Source organism: Hydra viridissima, unplaced genomic scaffold (assembly GCF_058129835.1).
Source record: "Hydra viridissima isolate aposymbiotic clone 2 unplaced genomic scaffold, HvirCarnegie_v1 scaffold_13, whole genome shotgun sequence".
In the NCBI taxonomy this organism is placed as follows: domain Eukaryota; kingdom Metazoa; phylum Cnidaria; class Hydrozoa; order Anthoathecata; family Hydridae; genus Hydra; species Hydra viridissima.
The window spans coordinates 10,398,207-10,407,519 of NW_028324312.1; the positions used below are offsets into that span (position 1 = coordinate 10,398,207).

At 30.6% G+C, this 9,313-nt stretch overlaps 1 long non-coding RNA gene and 1 pseudogene across 6 annotated transcripts; both read left to right on the forward strand.

The window, feature by feature from the left end:
- The first annotated feature begins 279 nt into the window (after nucleotides 1–279).
- Nucleotides 280–3,144, forward strand: LOC149880439 (uncharacterized). Of its 6 annotated transcripts, none has more exons than XR_016446231.1 (3): nucleotides 280–450; nucleotides 1,770–1,834; nucleotides 2,247–3,144. It is a non-coding gene; the product is annotated as an uncharacterized LOC149880439 (long non-coding RNA). The 6 variants fall into 6 exon arrangements; XR_016446232.1 differs by lacking the exon at nucleotides 2,247–3,144 and adding an exon at nucleotides 1,158–1,299 and having other exon boundaries at nucleotides 1,770–2,151; XR_016446235.1 differs by lacking the exon at nucleotides 280–450 and adding an exon at nucleotides 885–1,296.
- A 2,256-nt stretch (nucleotides 3,145–5,400) lies between these two features.
- On the forward strand, nucleotides 5,401–7,246 carry LOC149880440 (uncharacterized; annotated as a pseudogene).
- The last annotated feature ends 2,067 nt before the right edge of the window (nucleotides 7,247–9,313 follow it).

Genomic DNA, 9,313 nt, shown 5'->3' on the forward strand with positions numbered 1-9,313 from the left:
AAATTTACATCAACCCAGTGGGCACTCGATGTCAAACCGACGTCGGGTTTACGTTGGGTTTTCATCGGCGATGTCAACCGACTTGTTACAACGTTGTTATAACATCGCGATAACGACGTCAAAACGACGTTGTCTTACCAACGTTGTTCTGACATCGTGCGATGTCTTTTGACATAAATACGACGTAAATCGACAATTTCATTTATTATTAAATAAAATTTGCATACCACGGTAGGTCAAACCACGGTACTTTTATTATATTTTTTTTGATCTGGAAGTTTGACTACCGGAAAATAAACATCTTAATGGAAAAAAAAAGTTATTTAATAATAATAAAAATTATTATTATTGAAAAAGTTTATTTAACGGGAAGATTTAAATTTAATTCATAAGACTTTATTGACAGCCATTAACAAACCATAAGACGTATGCTTTTTACGGCAAGCAAAAGTTAGTTTATTTTTTTACTTGATTTTTAATTAATTGTGATTCTTTAAAACATATATATATATATATATATATATATATATATATATATATATATATATATATATATATATATATATATATATATATATATATATATATATATATATGTATATGTATGAATGTATGTATGTATGTATGTATATAAATTAGTAAGAAATATTTATCTGATTTATTTTATTAATTCATTACTGCAATGTTTTTAAGTTTATTTGTGTATGTAAATTCAACAAGAGTGGTCAATAAATCAAGCCAGAGTTATATATTTTAGTTTCATGTTTATTGCAATCATCAGGTAAAAAGTACGTTATGCTTTTCTGTTAAAAACTATTTCTAAATAGTTAAATGAGGGAACTTGTTTCTTAATGGAATGTGGTGATTTTTTCTTTCATCTCCTACAAATACTTAGAGTTGTTGAGTATATGAGCTTTTTGTGAATAAATTTTTGTGGTTACGCCAATATAAACTTTGTTAGATGTGTTAACTGTTTCATCATGCTTTGCAGATCTTGTCTCTGTAGTTTCCATGATCTCGTCCCACGTTCTTGTTTCCATGTTAATTTTTTCGGATAGGCAGACAGTGGGATAATCATGAATATTCAAAAATGCATTTAAATGGATTGGTATCACAATCTAAAACTTTTTCAACAGCTTTTTAACATTATTCTTTAGATGTCTTACATTAATAATTGGAGAGCACAGAATCAAGAAATCAATAATCTAGTTAATGATTCTCTGCAAAATGATTCTGATGACAATCTACAATTTATTAACAATGAAGTTGAATCTCTTCGTTCTGAGTCAGCTAAAAGTAGTAATTGATCATTATTTATTATTATTAATAAATATCATTATCATTGTATTAGGGTCACTCACCCTAATACAATAATAATGATAAAATAATAACCAGTTGGTACAGTTGAGGGATCTAAGTTTGTGAATGACTTTGTAAATAAGAGGGTAGACTTAAGAATACATATTAAAATATTTAAGAATTATGTTACGTGTTATTAATTTTGTTTTGTTAAGTTATTAGTCATCCTAATAAAAAAATAATTCAATACATCCCTCAAATCATATCAAATCAACATCACAACAACCATAAAAACTAGGGTTTAAAAATTAGGGTGAATAGACATAAAAACTCTGTCTTGTTAATATAATTTAAAGTTATTAACAAATTGTACAATAAAAATATCTGTATTTATACTATTTACAGTAAAACAAGCAATAAGATAAAAAGTAAAACATAATATCAATAGTATCTTAATGCTTTTCTTTTAGGTTGCCCGTCTTTCAAGAGATGGTGGGATTAAATTAAAAGAAAATATTAACAACATATTAAAAAGGTAATATTATGATGCTTTTGTGGGGACCGATAGCACTGAGTAAACACTAAATGTGCAACATAATAACAAACACAAAAATTTGTCAAAGCTTATTAATGGTAGAGTAACTTTTAAGTTTATAAAATTTTATTTGTCTATGCTATTGTAGTTCATGGTGTTAATTTTTTTAACAATTTCTTTTATGCAGACTAAAAAAAATGGCTATTTTTGAGTTATTTAAAAGTAGGTTTTGAATTTTTGAAAAATTATTTTTTTACCTTGCATCAGCAGAAACATTTCAAAAAAGTCAGAAGTTCTCACTAGTTATCAAATATTTTGAAGACTTGAGTGTGCTAATGACATGCATATTTGATAGTTAAGAATATTTATTTATCAATATATTTATACCAAAAACAAAATCTTTTGTTTTCAGAATCAACTTCAGAGTCTGATACAGAGAATGAATATACACTTCGTTTGAGAACCAGAAATCAGGGACAGACCATTACTGTTATTAAAGAAGATATTGGGTAAACCATGAGAACTTATGTAAGTTTCCATGCATATTTGATAATTAAGAATATTTATTTATCGATATATTTTGATGATAAATGGATACAACCAATAAAATGACTGCCATAGAGGCCTAAAAAATTTTTTAGGCCTCTATGGCAGTCGCAACACTTTGCACCAAAATTTGCACTTTTTAAGAATTGATTGATTAAGCTGAGTTTTTTTGACTAAAGTTTAAAAAGTATTTGGCACAAGGTGATGCAAGAGAAATAGGTACTCAAATTTTTTACACATCACATTGACATGATCAATTACCAAATATGTCATATACTTGTCTGTAGCACACTCATGTCTCCAGATATTTGATAACCACTAAGAGTTTCAAACCTTGTAAAAAAAATGACATCTGCTGATGCAAAGTTCAAAAAAAACTATTTGTAAAACATTAAAAATATACTTCAAAGTTTCTCAGCATCTTTTTAGTCTCCATAAAAGTCAATAAGAGAAAATTGTTGATTTCATTTTTCTAATTTTAGGGAGTTAACAGTTTTAGTGGCTATAATTACTAGGGAACAGAAATTTTGTTGATTTTGTTGTATCTGTGAGAAATGACAACATCTCATGAGAGATGTGTGGCCACTTATGAGAGTTGTGTCATTTTGTTCAACTCTCAACTCTTAACTTCGAAATATAAATTGGTCTCTACGCGGAAAAAAGAATTATGTGCGGTACTTCCAGAGACGTATGAGAGGGTTGAACTGCAAACCTCATGAATACAAGGCGAGCGCTCTTACAACTATTCTACTACCGCACTAAAGTTGACAACAATTTAATTGATTTCGACATTGACGAAACCCTAAAGTAACAAAACAGACTTAATATAACATCGGAACTCTGACCTCGCCCGATGTCTTTTTTTTGACGTCGCCTAACTTTTCCATTTCCAACGTAAATCCGACATCGATCCGACGTCAGCTCCGACATCGATCCGACGTTGTTCCGACGTCGCTTTGCCCACTGGGAAGGTTGATCATCAAAAAATCCTGGGGCTGTGTTTTATGTATACTCAAATTTGGAGGAGAAGCAGATAAGATTAACGTATGCAAATTAAAATTTTTCCTAAAAAAGGCTTTCGGGAATTTGGGAAGCTATTTTTCAGTTGTGGCAACACATCAGCACCTTATATGTGTGAGCCCACAATTACTGGTTACATCACTCCTCTTCATTAAAAACATTTGAGATGAAATCATCTCCCAAAGAAAACCATTTGAGACATGAAAGTGCATGCCTCGGGCATTACAAAAATGAAATTATTAAAATCTAGTTATTGCGTCCGCAGAAGAAATATGAATTTAAAAATCATTGTTTAAAGAAAAACTATGCAGTGTTAAATTTATCATATGGGGCAGAAGAAGGACGGAAAGCTAAAGGGATTTAAAAAAAATAATTCAAAGGAATTAGAAAACTAAGCCATATAAGAGTTTTTTATTGCAGGTTTTTCGGCAATAGAAGTGTAAAAAATATTTATTTTACAACAGCCCACCTCAGATTTTGATTTCAAGTGCACAATTGTTTTTTTTGGGTAGTTTGCGCGTAAAAGCCGTAATTTAAATAATCAGGAACTAAAATCACGTAAAAAATTATGTCATTTGCGCAAGTGACATAATTTTGCAATTGCAAGATTGAAAAACTGTTGACCTGTTCTTTAAAATGCCTAACCATGCAAAGTCACATGAGGGCAACAAGAGAAGTGTTGTTTTCTGTGCATGAAAAAGGCCATTTGCCAGTTGACTGATTTTCTAAAAGAATGAGGAAATGAAATTTTTGAAATCAACTTGAGCTTTGAAGACTCTAGAGTCCCATAGGATTCTGTAATGCATCTAGTAAGTCAATAGAGAGGTGTGCTAATGGCGAAAAAACAACTCTTCCACAGCGTTATGAATTTATGTCAATTTCTCCAACAGTCTTGAGAAGGGCATCTACAATTTGTGAGTGTCTGATTTGCAAAGTCGCCAGAATCAAAGGAAATCAAGCTCACCCACTTTTTCAAAACTCAACCGAGATAACTTCTCCACTTCTCGAGAAAGCTACAAATTTTCCCTGGTGTTAGCTTTATATTCTAAAGTTTTGAAACACTTTATAATAAATTAGAAAGCAATGCCAATTGCAAGTTTTAATTTAAAGCGTACAATATGCAATTATTAGGATCCAAAATGTTAATGAAACATTATTAAAACAATGAAAACAGATTTTGACAACTATAATCCCCGTAAGCAATCCCACCTAGAGCCGATTGTAGGCAACCTCACTTCGGTCCTAAGTGTGTCTGCTGTTTGGTTTTTTTGCGGGACCAATATGGGCAAACACAAATAACAAATAGTGAGCACAATTTTACGGGACTGGTCTGGTTTTTATATGGACTTCCCATATATATATTTAGAAGTGGGCAAGTCCATATAGGGCTTATTATAGACTGACTTATATCGGTCATAAGTGTGTTTGGTAGTTGGTTTATTTATGGGACCAATGTGGGCAAACCCAACAAAAAATAAATGTTAAAAAGCAAGATAATTCAACTTTACTGGACCTGTGTGGTTTTAACGTGGGCTTACTTTAGGGAGCGAAAACCCGACACGAATACCAGCGGGTACCTGTAGATGGATAATTTTAATAAATTTAGTTACCCGATATCCAAGCCTTCGGGTCGGGTATTACCCGATTTAAACTACCCAAATATTACCCGTAGAAGTACCCGATTAACGGGTAATTTTAATAGCCAATTTCTTTACCCGAAAATCGGGTAATAAAATTACCCGATAATTCGGTATTTCGGGTATAAAACTACCCAATAATTCGGATAATAAAATTACCCGAAATCAGGATATAAACCCGATCCTCGAACCGAAATTTTCGCGCAATCGGGTGTTTTCGTTCATTTTTTTTTTTTTTTTTTACTGTGCTTTTTTAAATTTAATTTTATTTCAATTCTTTTAATATCACATTTATTTCTATTTATTAGTTCCACCCAGCCCGTGTAAGTATTAATTTTTAACTAATTTAAAGTTAATACTTACATGGAGAGGGTGGAACTAATACTCCATATAAGTATTAATTCCACCTACTCCATGTAAGTAATAATTTTTAATTGAATAGTTTCAAATGTTTTTAAAATATTTTAGAAAACATTTGGTGATAATTACATTTATTGTTTAGGATTGTAACTAGAAAAATTTCATCAGATTTTGAATTTTAAATGGAATTTGAAAATGACATTGATTATTTCCCTCTTAAGAAAAAAAAATTAGCTGGGAAAACTCAACTTAATGCCACAACTCAAGTCCTTCCCTCTTTATTTTCTGTGCCATTTTCTGTTACGGCGTCAAGTTTACCAACATTGATAACAACTTTACCGATTATGCCTGTATCTTATGAAACACCATTTTCATCTCTTGAAATAGCAGCATTCATGACATCAACCCAGTGTACTCGTTTATCAAACACGACAACAGGTTGTATGTCAAAGACGGTAACAACGACATCACCAGTTTCAAATATTGGTGAGTTACATAATTTAAAAAACTCGTAAGGATGCCTACCTTGCATATTTTAAATAAATTTGATCTCAAGCTGAATCAGTTGTTAGTAATTTGATTTTTATTATTTATGATTTATGGCATTATAGTACAGTTAACACTATTTTAGATGTTGTAACGGTACAAAACATTGGGAGTGCATTATTTTGCAGTAATATATCTAGTAAGTGATTATTGATTGTTGATTATTTGGTTTTTTTCAGATTAAATGACTATATATGTGATAATGCAAGTAATTATTTATACTTTACCAAGATCAAACAATGCATGGATTGGTGGTACAGTTGCTGAAAGTGTGTGTGGATATTCAGCAAACCCAGACTTTCCACACCAACATGCTAAATGCTATGCTTAGTCAAGGGAATAAAATGGTGAAAGCTTCACGTTTACCAGAAGGATAATATCTCCGATGGATACCATGGAAGCTTTTGATGCAATTGAAATGAAGCTAAAAGATATCAATATTGCAAACATAATTGTAAGATAATACTTATGACCTAGATATTAGTTTAATGTACAGTTCAATATAAAATAGGAAAGTAATATAAATGAGTAGAAGCAACTACTTATCTATATTTCTTTCCTATTTTATAATGAACTTTAAGCTTTGTTAATTTTAGCAAAATATTTTTAGTCTATCGTATTTTAAGATTGCAATATCAGTATTCTGGTGTTTAGTAAATATCATGTATCATTCATATAAACTGTATATGCATTTTTGCTATTATATAATTAATTTTTAATTTTTATATTGTTTAAATAGCTTTTTTTAGATTATCTTAATGTGTTTGATTAAATGTTTTGCAGGTTAACTTTCTAGCCGGTATCGGTGGGAGAAAAGTCGACGAAGCTGTTCGCCGTATGATGCAGCAGTTGTTTAGCAATAACTTAGCTCTGCAATTTAATTATCAGCGAGGGCAGTCAAAAAAAGTGTTAAAGAGTACTGAGCTATTTCAAGTGATTTATAGTAAATCTTAAATAAATTTTGGTAATATTTCTCTGCTATTTTGCCAGATATTAAATACAATTGAACATATGTAAATTTTGTTTGGTTAGTTTTAAAAATTGTGCACTCTATTGTTATGTTTAGTAAAAACCCTTAAGGCTCAGATTTTCAAAGACGATAAGAATATTGTGTATTGAAGATTCTTTAACTACTGGAAATGTATTCTTTTTTATAGAAGCCTTAAAACTTAACAACCTGAGGTCGACATGCACGATGAAAGATTTCGAAATGTCCCTTGCAAAATGCCTTATTGGTGCTCGCGATCGAGATGGTAATAGAGCTAAGCATGGCGAAGCAAGAAAACAGTCTAACAAGCTCTAATTTATTTATACTTTTTTTTGTATAATATAATATTTACATTAATAGAAAATATATATTATTCTCAGCATATTGTTTATTGATTTTATCTAGTATATATATATATATATATATATATATATATATATATATATATATATATATATATATATATATATATATATATGAGAAGGTAAGAGTTTAGTTAGTTGTTAAATATTTAACTTGACCTATAGGTCAAGTTAAATATTTAACATAGTGGTTTATTGATACCAATATATATTGGAATCCATATGGATTGGCAAACTAAAGTTTCATATAGGTCCCAAAAAAAAGGAGTTTATTGGGTCCAATATGGGCCGACCATCGAATGCGCCATATAGGTCAAATTTAATAAAAGAAAATGGGAGTTTATTGGGTCCAATATGGGCAAACCATGAAAAACTCTGTTAAGAAAAATAAGATAAAAACATAGGAGTTTGTTGGATCCAATATGGGCTAACTATATGGACTAGCTCATATAGGACCCGTTGATAAACCGCGGACAAACTTTTATGGGTCTAATATAGGATTCCTACATAGGGCCCATAAAACAGCCCACATGGGTCCGATATATGACCCATGTAATACTGTCAACTGGGAATTGATGATGAGTAATTTATCAAAGATTCTATTTTTAAACTTTACACTATCAATATTTTTCCATAAACTATTTCTTTTGCACAATACATTTAAGGCAAGAAAAAGCTGAAAAAATGTGAGAAGTTTATTGGTTTATAAAATGAGATTTGAATTTATCCACCTTTAATGTATTTAACAACTATGATGAAAAAGAATTTTTCTCTGAAATTCAAACATTCCTTTTCTAATAATGCGGGATCATCAAAGTTGCTTAGAATATCAATGACCTTCTCTTGGCTCAAAGCTTCAGACTTCGTTCATGTGCAACTCAACACTGGTCTTTCAATACCTAGCATCATACCTAGACCATCAACAGCATAATCAAGTTTAAGCATTTTTTATTTATAACCTAAAGCGAGAAAGTAAACTTTTAACACAGAACATTGACTGGAAATCCACTTTATATCTAAAAGTGAAAGAGGCTGAGAAGCTATTGCAAAGCTTATTCTTTCTTTTTTGTTTTTCTCAAATCCATTTAATGTAAAATGACATAAGGAAAAATAAATACGTTTCCTAGAATTTTTCGTAGAAAACAACCAAATATATTTCTTGAATGTTGACATGTTTTAGATTTTGCAAAAAGTTATTGCGTTTCGAAATATTTGAATAAAGCTCGTCCTTTATCAAAAACACCCGTTCAACAAAGTTAAAAGAACGTTTTTCACTTGTCTACCTTTTATCACGGTTTCAACTTTCTCAGATATTGCCCTTTGACAATATTTAATTAAATCCGTTTAACTTACTCTTCAAAAATGGTAACCTTTTGCATGAACTTAAACTTAAAGATCAAGCACGTTACTGTTTTAATGCGTAAAAAGCTTTATAACAGCAACGTGCTTGATGTGTCAAACTTTTATTTATACAAAAATTGCTACAAGCAGGGAGTTCCTTCTGAAACAAAACAATCATCATGTGGGTCACGGGAAAATTGAAGCAATCCGAGGAAGATTCTGAGCCTGCAATAACTGGTCCTAACACTCTTTAATATCCATCCTTACACTTCTCATCAGGATGACAGGTAGGATCTATTCTTCTGGAGATGCATTAAGTCCAAAAACCCTTCAATTAGCAGTATACTTTGGGTTGATTTAATGTTCCTAGAGATAAACTTAGCCTTGTGGCGCTTGTTTGGATTCACACACCCCCCCCACCTTTTTTTTTTTTTTTTTTTCAGATTCTGGAAGATCTTTGTCTGAAACGGAAAATAATGGTTTTCATTTTTATTTTTGACAAAGAAAAGTACTCTTATTCACATTTGAATATTCCATTTTTCCGTTTGAAACTTTTTAATGATAGTTTTAAAACCATTAATTCAAACCACTGAAAATATTTACCTGGTTTTTACAGGCGTTAATAAATACAAAGAACAAAAAAATGACTTTAACTGAAAAGCTATTAAATTTATTCATT